A 10,369-nucleotide genomic window follows, 5' to 3' on the forward strand; every position below is an offset into this window, starting at 1 on the left:
GAGAAATCAGTTGATGTTGCCAAATGTAAACATGTTGTGTCCTGATTGACTGATGATCCGATCTGCTTGATGTTAATGCCAAGTGTAAACACAGCCTAAAGGTCCTAGATCACATAATTTTTACAACTCCATTAAAATGTCTAACTGCCTAAATTGTAACGCCGTGTGTACACCGGACGTGAGTGACGCAGTGTGACCCGACAAAATACTATAAAGTGTTTTTTACAACACGTCATCAGCCATATTGGCAGCACTGAATGTACAGTAAATAATGCCACCGAACCGAATGGAACTCGCAAATTTAGCTGATTATTGCTGCTGAAAATGATCAATTGCTGTCATGTCTTGGGCTGTACTAATCGGTTGGATCGGGAAAAACATCTGGAGTACTACAGACTGCCAAAAGTTATAACAAATCAAGGAGAAGAGTGCAAAAAACTGACCGAGGAACATAAGGCGTTTGTGGTTGGCCAAACTCAACCAGGATTTCCAGGCCAAGAATCTGGACAACATTTGTGTTTGTTCTTCTCATTTCCAGTCAGGTAGGTGAAATATTAGGCTAATATCTTAATTAATAATGCTCGTATGTATCTTTAACTTTAGTTTGTCAAAATATTGCACCCTTTCCTGCTTACTAAGTCCTTCTCTTCCTGATTTAGCAGCTTCCACACGTTTTTTCCATGGTTTAGACACCATAAATTAACAGAACAATGTATTCAGTAGTACATCAACTCTGCAATCAATGCTGTTAACTGCGTCCTAATTCAAAGGCTGCCTCCTTCGAAGGGCGCATTTGAAGGCTGCATAAGTTATTAAGGATGTCTTATTTAAGAAAAGTACCCACAATAAAATTGACTGGTATTCCTTGTGAGGTGTGAAATACTGTCATTTCTTTTTTACTTTGCAATTTTCGGTTACTTTTCTTAAGTGGAACTTCCCTAATGACGTATGCAGCCTTCAAACGTGCCCTTTAAAGGATGTAGCCTTTGAATTGGGACGCATGGGTTATTTACATATGAGTATCTCCAATATGACTGTGCATCCGGGCAACTGACCAAACTGTGACGAAAGTGCAAACCCTCTGTAGAACCCTTTATAATTATTGATGCTGTCTACACTGGATGCGGTGCAGCTTGACGCAACATGACAAATCTCCAACAGTAAACTGATGCTGCATTCTATTTATGACATACTGACACAACGTTCAAATGATTTGCAGCGGTCGCTTCTCACAGCCTCAGGCTGTTGTGGTGTGGCTCAACGTGACGCGACAACTGCCGCATCCGGTGTAGACACAGTGTAAGTTACTCCATAATAACTTATTGTTTATTAAAAAATATCACTTCCAATTTATACTGGTCTAAATATTTGCCTGGTGGTGATATTGCGTAACTGTAACAGCTGTTCTACAATTTTATTCGGCTGCTTGCTGATTTAGGATGTAGCATCAAATTCTTAAGACACCAAGTGTTTGTGAACCAGGTTTCATTCCGTGTGTGATGAAATGCTTGGCACATTTAATAAATCATTTCTCTGTAATATAGCCCTCTCCTATACCACAATCCGTTTATACCATCAAATCACAGCTTTTTCACATCACATTCTGGAAGTCATTAAAACGACTCTCCACTGTTTGATAGATAGGCAGTGTTTATTCTGTGTTTGTGGAGGCTTGATATGCTTTATTGATTCCGTTCGCAAGAGACTGACAACAGCTGCTGCGTGTCTCGTGGTTAAGACAGCGATGGAGCATCAACAAGCGACGGGGACACTGGCATATGGTGAGAGGTGGCCTATGTTTCTTCAGGCACAAACATGCACACACAGTTGCACAACACGATACGAAAACACACACACACAAGGCCTGAGGATGCAACAGACTTGTGCTTAAATCAAACAGTTCCTTATGTTGTGACACTCTTTCCTCCTTAAAGGGTTTAGTGAGTAGTTAGGAATTCTAATTTGTGTTATTACCTTTTTTTGCTATATATTGCTGTGTCAGTAAGTGGGGTTTTCCTACTTACTATTCAGAATGTGTTCTGCATGGACTTGCTTTCAAATTAACAGGCAGCTACAACAAAGCAAGGTCATCTGCTTTTTTTTAAAGGCGTCATTAGATGCCCATTTTCCACAAGTTGATATGATTCTTTAGGGTCTTGATGAAAAGTCTATAATATATTTTGGTAAAAATTTCTCAATGGTTGTGTAAAACAACACCCTTTTTACCTTGTCAAAATCAGCTCTTCAAAAATCATCTCATTTTGGTCAAGGCTGCTTTAAATGCAAATGAGCTCTGCTCGCCCCGCCCCTCTCTTCTCTCTGTGGAGAGACGAGCCTGTTTACTTTAGCCGCATTTAGGTGCGTTTAGCTGCTAAACTTGCTAACTAGCACATTATTAGGAAAGACTATCGCAAAGATTCATAAAAAAAACATGTATACTCACTCTTGCTGTAAGTGAAGCTGGATCACGAACGATTCGTGCGAAGATAGACGATATATGTAGATCGGGAGGCGCAGTCCCTTCACAAACAAACGTAATCTACTGCATCTTCAGCGGCTCAGATGTCGGGAGTAAATGACGACCACTATGTTCATTATTACATCCAGCAACACAACACCTCAATCGCTCTATCGGAGATATTCTTGTAACTTAGATCTCTGCTCCGGCAACAAAACAAAGAGGTTGGACTTTTACGGCTGATCTGAGGTAAAACACTCATGTCAATCAACTATCGTGGGAGCGCCCTCTGTCGGTGTGACGCCACAACAACAGGCATCTGAGATTGGCTCTTTTGAGTTTTTTTTGATTGTCATCTCTTAGTGGAACAGAAATATTTTGTGGTGTGATGTTTCCTGCCTGTGATTCTGTTCCATTCTGTTTTGACACAGGAAAGAGTTTTGTTTCTTTTAAAGAAAGATGATTCATTTTGTGATTGACAAAGATAGCTTCAATCTCACTCCCTGAACACAATGAAGAAAAAAAAAAAAATCAATACAAAATATCTATTTCTCTTTCCTCTTTTAGTTAAGGTTTTTCATTTTAAAAATGAATTTCAAAAGCCCCATTTTTCCCAGAAACTATTCATGAAAATCTCATATTAATGAACTCTCATTACTGCTTCAAAGAGAGTCACATGTGCTACTGCTTGTTAAAGTCCAATTCAAATTGCTCCAATTTCTATAATGTGTTACAATCCTTTGGAAGAATAGGGTGACACACTCAAGAGGTTTTCAAACAGACCTGGTACAAAGCCTTTGGAAACAAAAGCTGCAAGTGGATTGACTTGAGATGTGTTATTATGAGACTACAATGAATTAGAGGAATTGATACAGCATGGAGAGTTAAAAAGCATATCACATTAACAGAACAAATTTTTTAATTAATATGAGGGCTCTCGGTAATTGAGACATTAAAGTTTGGATTCTTGTAAAATATTACTACAACATTATTAACGAATTATACTGTGTTTTTAATTGAACATTAAATATCAAATGGATACACAGCACAGTGCCAAAATCGTAAATTGCATTCCAATGTCCTTTTAATCAGATATTTTACTTCCTCTACAGTCAAAAGCCTGCCTGGGTGTTATATTAGACAGCAACTTGTCTTTTGAAAATCATATTTCCCATGGTACAAAAACAGCATTCTTCCATCTTTGAAACATTGCCAAGCAACTTGACATAGTCACCACTAGTAAGCTACTACTAAATATATTGTAAAAACTTAATTTGGTGTAAAGTTGCTTTGCAACGATATGTATCGTGAAAAGCACTATACAAATGAATTTGAATGGAACTGAATTTAATTTAAATGTATTAATATTACCGTGACTTGCCCAACAATATGCATAATTCTTAACATGACATCAGCTGAATAGGACAGGACAATTTTATAAATGCATAAATAACAGAAGTATGATTTTTCTGCCTAACACATGGAGCAAATGTTGGGCCAAATATTGCATTAGGCAGCTAAATATAAAAAAGGCATAGCCAGATGTTGGCATCTGGTCAAAGATGTACTCATTCAGAATTCAGGGGACTAAATGTAATAATTTAGTCATCGGCATTGAAAACTACATGTCAGTCGAGCTAATCTGAATATTCAGGGGACATATGGTGGTTTCAGTCCTACATCTGCCTAATTTACCTTGTGTCTACCAAATGACAGATGAATTAGTATGAGATTACCTTTTGACGTTAGCAACAAAAGGGAAGCATTCTGCTTCCTTTTAAAAGCTTTATTTTGCTATCTTAAATATGCTTATATGCATAAAATAAAGTGTACTTTAATCTAGAGTTCAAGGGGATGTGTACATCCAGGAGTGTGTCTTTGATAATGTTGTGTCTCTGCATGAATGGATATGATGATTGTTTATCATGTACTGTGTCTGATTAAAGATCAGTAGAGTTGAGCTGCAACATGTCTAACACTTGTTATTCTATCTGACGCCAAGCACGCAGTGTTCCTTATATTATCAGGCAGGCACTAGACTGAGGATATAGTGAGAGAGAAGTGCTCCTTGTTACACTTTTTACCCCAGTGAATAACTTGGAATAGGTTTTATTTGTGAAAGTCAGTTTCTGTATAGATACAATCCAGAGGCAAGGGAGGCAGTGTCTCCTCAAAGAAAATAATTCACAGTACAAAAATAAAACAACGCCAATATTACAAAATACACTTTAAGTGTATAAATCACTTGTTTTACTAAAGAAACATTGTGCAACAGCAGGTAAAAGTTACAGCGGGAGTCCACGTCTCACTCATCTCTCTTGAGCCCATTGAGTTTTAACAGAGTCAACTGAGAGGAGGCAATGCCTCCAACACAATATGATTGGATATGACTGGTAATATTTGGCTGTAATTGGTTCATGTGATAAATCCAGTTTCTTGTGTTCGTGCTGCATTCATGAATCAGCCTGAATGAACAATATAATGGCATTAATGGAAAGACTATTTTAAAAAGTAAGTAAACAGCTCACACACTTAAATATAACTATTTTGTTACGTCAAAACATAAAATAGCATGAAATCGTGATCTGTGGGAGTTTTTAGTGAGTAATCAGCTTGGTGAAATTTAAAGTAAATCTCCATGTCTGTGACCAATATTTACCTAGCTTTGATGATTGATGATCTGAAAATTGCCAAAATAGTTAAAGGGGTGGTTGATTGTGATTTCACTTTTTTAACTTTAGTTAGTGTGTAATGTTGCTGTTTGAGCATAAACAATATCTGCAAAGTTGCAAGGCTGAACAGGGATGGCCCTGGCCAATTTGCTTGCCCTAGGCAAGATTTTACCTGATGCCCATTGCTTCACAGTCCATTCCAACAATAATACATTTCTTATATTAAAAAAAGCTGAAACGATGAAAGCGAAACGATAACACTTATAATAAAGTATTTTTTGTTAACATCAGTGAATGTATTAACTAACTTGAACTAACAATAAACAACACATTTGTGTTACATCCTGAGGATGTATTTCTATTAATATTTATGATTTGAGGTGTGTTCTCCTGCCCCTTTGGGGTGCGGTTGTGTTTCCTTGTGTGCTCTCTTCTCTCCCTCTCTCTCTCCCCTTCTCACACTCATCAAAGAGTGTGCTGCAGAGACACAGATGAGACAAAAGAGCAGAAGAAACAATGTGGAGTGAGGTTCACTTCTCCCCTGCTCCAGACTTGTGTTGGGTGTTGCTTTTTGACTCTCTATGATTGTTGTGGTGCAAAATTGAACTTTTTACCTGTTGATTGATAACCCTTGGACACTAAAGTGCATTCTTGTTGGCAAGCAGTGTTGTGCTAAAACCTCAAGCTAAGTGGCTGCTTTAATTTACTTTTTTCTTTTGTTAAAGTATTAAAAGGTATTGTAGTTTCTTTTTGTTTGTGTGTTTATTTGCCTTACGTTAAGTGGGAAGCTGTAGGGTGAGGGTGCCATTTTATTTTGTACTCAGTGTTTGTCTCTGTTTTTGATTAGCGAGGGAGTGAGGAAAGACTTTGTTGTTGATTACTTTTTATTATACCTGGATAAGTTATTTAGTCCTCCTCTTGCTAGTTAGCTTCTGTTTTGTTTCTTGTTTTGGCCAGGCCCTCTCCCGAAGACATTTATTGCTTCCTTTATCTGTTAACTTAAATTGTTTAAATTTGCCAATTTAAGTGTTTGTCTTTCATTTCTGGGGCAGAGGACTGGAGTGATTCCTCCACTTTTCTTTTTTTTTTTTTTTTTGGTTTAAACTTTCTTTAAGCTTTTGTTAACCTGTTGCTTCCGTTACCAACCCTAGACTGGGCAATGGGCACGTAACAATTTGTAACAGTATTTATTATTTTTGTTAATGTTAGTTATTGAAAATTAACCTTATTTTAAATTGTTTCCAGTGAAAATGTAAAATATAGGTGCTGCCTAAGTCACATTATAAATTAAAAAAACTGCTAGAATAATTACATCTGGTATTTTAGCACAAAACTATATTCATTTGAACACTTCTATAGCATACAGTAACGTTACTGTTTAATCTTCAAAATAAATTTGAAAAATGTTCGCTTCCAGTAGATGGCAGCAATGTTTTACTAAACTATAGCACTTTCTAATGTTATCCCCTCGAATTAAACTGAGAAATGTACATCTTTAAAGTGATTTTTACATAAAATGTTGCTATTTTAATACGCCCAGTTATATACAAATATTGCTAAATATTAAATATTGCGCGTCGTGGACGCGCATCCCAGAGCTGCTACATGGCTTTTGTGCTTAAAAAGTATAAAATTTTATTTTTCTAAAAAAAAATGACCAATTGTTTCGTTAGATAAGACCCTTCTTCCTCAGCTGGGATCGTTTAGAGCCCTTTGAAGCTGCATTTAAACTACATTTTGGAAGTTCAAAATCGGGGCACCAATGAAGTCCATTATATGGAGAAAAATCCTAAAATGCTTTCCTCAAAAACCATAATTTCTTTACGACTGAAGACAGAAAGACATGAACATCTTGGATGACAAAGTGGTGAGTAAATTATTTGTAAATTGTTGTTCTGGAAGTGGACTTCTCTTTTAAAAGCTAACATAAGCAGTTGCATTTACAAATCACAGCATATCTAAAAGTATGATACAACAGCAAACAAAAACAAACAAATCTAAGCCCATTGTGTATTCCCGAGGGAGGGGCTTCACAAAACCTGGAAATCATTCAATTGTTCAAATAAAGCATAATGTTTATTTTGTTACCACCTTGTGTTATTATTTTGGAATAACTGTAAAATGGTTAAAAACACTAACTTGAGATTCATGCTTGGCTTTAATAAATGGAATATTGATTTGTTAGTGTAAAAAATAGAGTAGCCTAGATTTTTTTTCTTTCTTTATCTGATATTTCAATAATGTTTATTTAACCAAGAAAATGTGAATGGAACATGACTTTACATTTCCCTCTTGTTTGCTGAACACCACAGCAAACCACACAATCCTCAAAGTATCAGCTACAAAAAAGCTATTGAAACTGTTCACTATTATTGCTCAGAAGAAAATATTTATTATACACATGTTGACCTTTTTGCAACAGAATAGACTGTATGAAGTTTTAATGGTAAAACATGAAACAAAATAATGAATGACTCCAAATTTAAAGGATGGCATAAAATATTAAACTGGAACAAATTCATAAAAATATGTCAAATTTAAAACACATGTGACAACTTGTCCCAACGTGTAAACTATATTATTGCTCAGCATTAAATGCAGCTATAATGCATAGGATATGACAATATTATATATCATTGTATATGTTATGTGTCACAAACTGTGCTGTGAGTCTTTTGCTGACTGTTTAGCTCCCTCTAGTGATTTTTATGTTTTGTAACAATTAGCTAAAAATGCAAAAATGGAATGTGGATTTAATATTTCCATTCTATTCTCCATTCACTTTATGTGTCATCCTATCTAGGATGCACAAGAACTGGTTAGGCTTTACACTATAACGTGTACAAACAGCTGCTTCAGATGCCAGAATCATGAGGAAATGGCTTACTCGTTCTCATTAAATTTTGACGTGGGACAACAGCCATGCTTGAATTTATCAGCAGAGGTTGATTTGCATATCCTGTCCTTTTGGGAAAACAAAGCGGGTGTGGGAGTACCCACCTGTCAGTCAGGATGATTGACATTATCTCAATAAGCATTTTATGATGCACGGATTGAATAATTTCACATCTTCCCAAAAAGGAAATGGAAAGATCAAGGCTCAGCTTTTCCCAGCCGTCTCTGCCCTACCTACTTAAATAAAACAGCATCTCTGAAGAGACTGTATTGTACGCTATACTGTACATGACAAAATGTGTTAGAAAAGAGAGGAATAATTCCTGTCGAATTCACTTTTCTTTATGATTCTTCAGAGAGTCGCTGTTCATAAAACTATCATTTTGTTTCCATCAGTTTATTTAGAAATACCTCTTAATTTATCTGCATGTAATAATAATCTTTTTTAGTGTTTTGTGCAGAGAAGTCACAGGCTATTTATGCCTGCTTCATGGCAGGGTCCTAATTTTGTGTGATCATTTCTGTAATTGAGATGTATTTATAAATGAACGGTAATAGAAAGAAAAAGGAATTTAAATGTATAGTCACACGCCTCCTTTCATACTCAGGTTTTAATATTTTATGACTGTTTCACTGAAATAAATGAGAAGTACTTTACATTTTCATACTTGTCATTTCCATGCAGTTTCAACAGATGAATTACAATCCTTCAATGTTCTAAAAGCCTTTATTAAAATGCTGACATCTATTTTCTCATCACGACAGACATTAAGGGCAGATCACAGGATCAGAAATAGCAAAGGTAGTACAAGGACACTGAAGGCCTAGACCAATGACATCACACCATTAAGAAATTTAACCATGGTTTTACTACAAATACCATGCTTAAACTATGGTTAGTGTTGCAAAACAATGGTTAATTTGTGGTTACCATGGTTTAATTACAATAGCCATGCTTTTTTGGTTTTATTTGTAGTAAAACCATGGTTAATTTTTCGCAAAAGCAGACTCATGATTGGCTCAGATTAAAACAAGCAGTATCCAAACAGTGCTGTAAATGTCATAATTGACAATATTTCGTTTTCTGTATATTTGGTAAAATTAAATGTCCAATTACAACTGTGAGACAAATCATCAATGTCCTGAACACCAGTTTGTCCATTTCAGCTTCTGTACTGCAGGCTACTGAATGTTTAGGGATTGTACTGAACTATGGTAAACATCAAAAACTCATTTTATTAAAAAAAAAAAAAAAATGGCTTTGGCAGAGCATTGAAATTAATTTGTACACTAAATTAGTCTATATAACAAGAATTTCTAATGAATAGGTTGTGTATTGGTAATCTCTGTTCTCCTTAATTAATGCAGCAGGGGCTGTTTAACAGAAGTTTTAATTAAATTTGATCACATTTTAATAAGGTATTTTGAGATGTTAAATCACTTGAACTAAAACTGTATTTTCATACTGCCTGAGGAGACTGTTGCATATTTTAACTGAATAGATTATTTTAGTCACCTAGAGACATTGTTTACACCCTGTGCAACTGGGTCCGAAGGTTTGACCATCAATGGAAGCACTAGACCAAATACAATTTTGACGTTTTGTTACCTTTTTTATAACATTATTTGGTTTCATTGAACACTGGCCTATCATTGGCCTATACAAAGCAGTTCAGTCCATGGACGATTTATGTTTTTGTATACTGTACTATATTTTCAAGTTCATGTAAATGTGCACCGAAGTCTTTGGATGCTGCATCACATCTTGCTGGATTTGAATTATGAGTTTGAAGTGTTTAAATCAAGACAACAACACCAAAATCATCCTGTTTCAGCTCTGAGTTTATTGCATTTCATTGAATATCATTTAATGCATTTTGAACTCTTTGGTCATTTATTTTCCTCTTATTTCTTTGAATATATATTTGATTCTACTCATTAATATGGTTTATAGTAGGTGTTACCAGTGATCGACAACCATTACTAATGAAGGACAAGGTCGGGTGGGGTTGCTATAAACCATTAAAGTTCATTTGGTTAGAGAGAATGACCACCCCGACCTCCTGTTGTCAATCACCGTGTCACACACCCCACCACAGACTACACCACACCGGTCATTTACGACTCTACACCGCCCCCCGCCTGGTTGTGGTGGTCTGCAGGTGTGCAGGGGGGGCCGTGTAGAGTCTTCCGACTTCACATGCTTTTACATATTACAAGTGGTGCTAATTTGTGCCGGTCAACAGGCAACAGGAGTTACTACAGAGAAACGTGTCAGTAATCTTACCAATTTACCAAGAGTCATTTAGAACACTTCTTTTCAGATCGCTTTAAAGGTTTTTTA

Source organism: Labeo rohita, chromosome 6, assembly GCF_022985175.1.
Source record: "Labeo rohita strain BAU-BD-2019 chromosome 6, IGBB_LRoh.1.0, whole genome shotgun sequence".
NCBI lineage: Eukaryota > Metazoa > Chordata > Actinopteri > Cypriniformes > Cyprinidae > Labeo > Labeo rohita.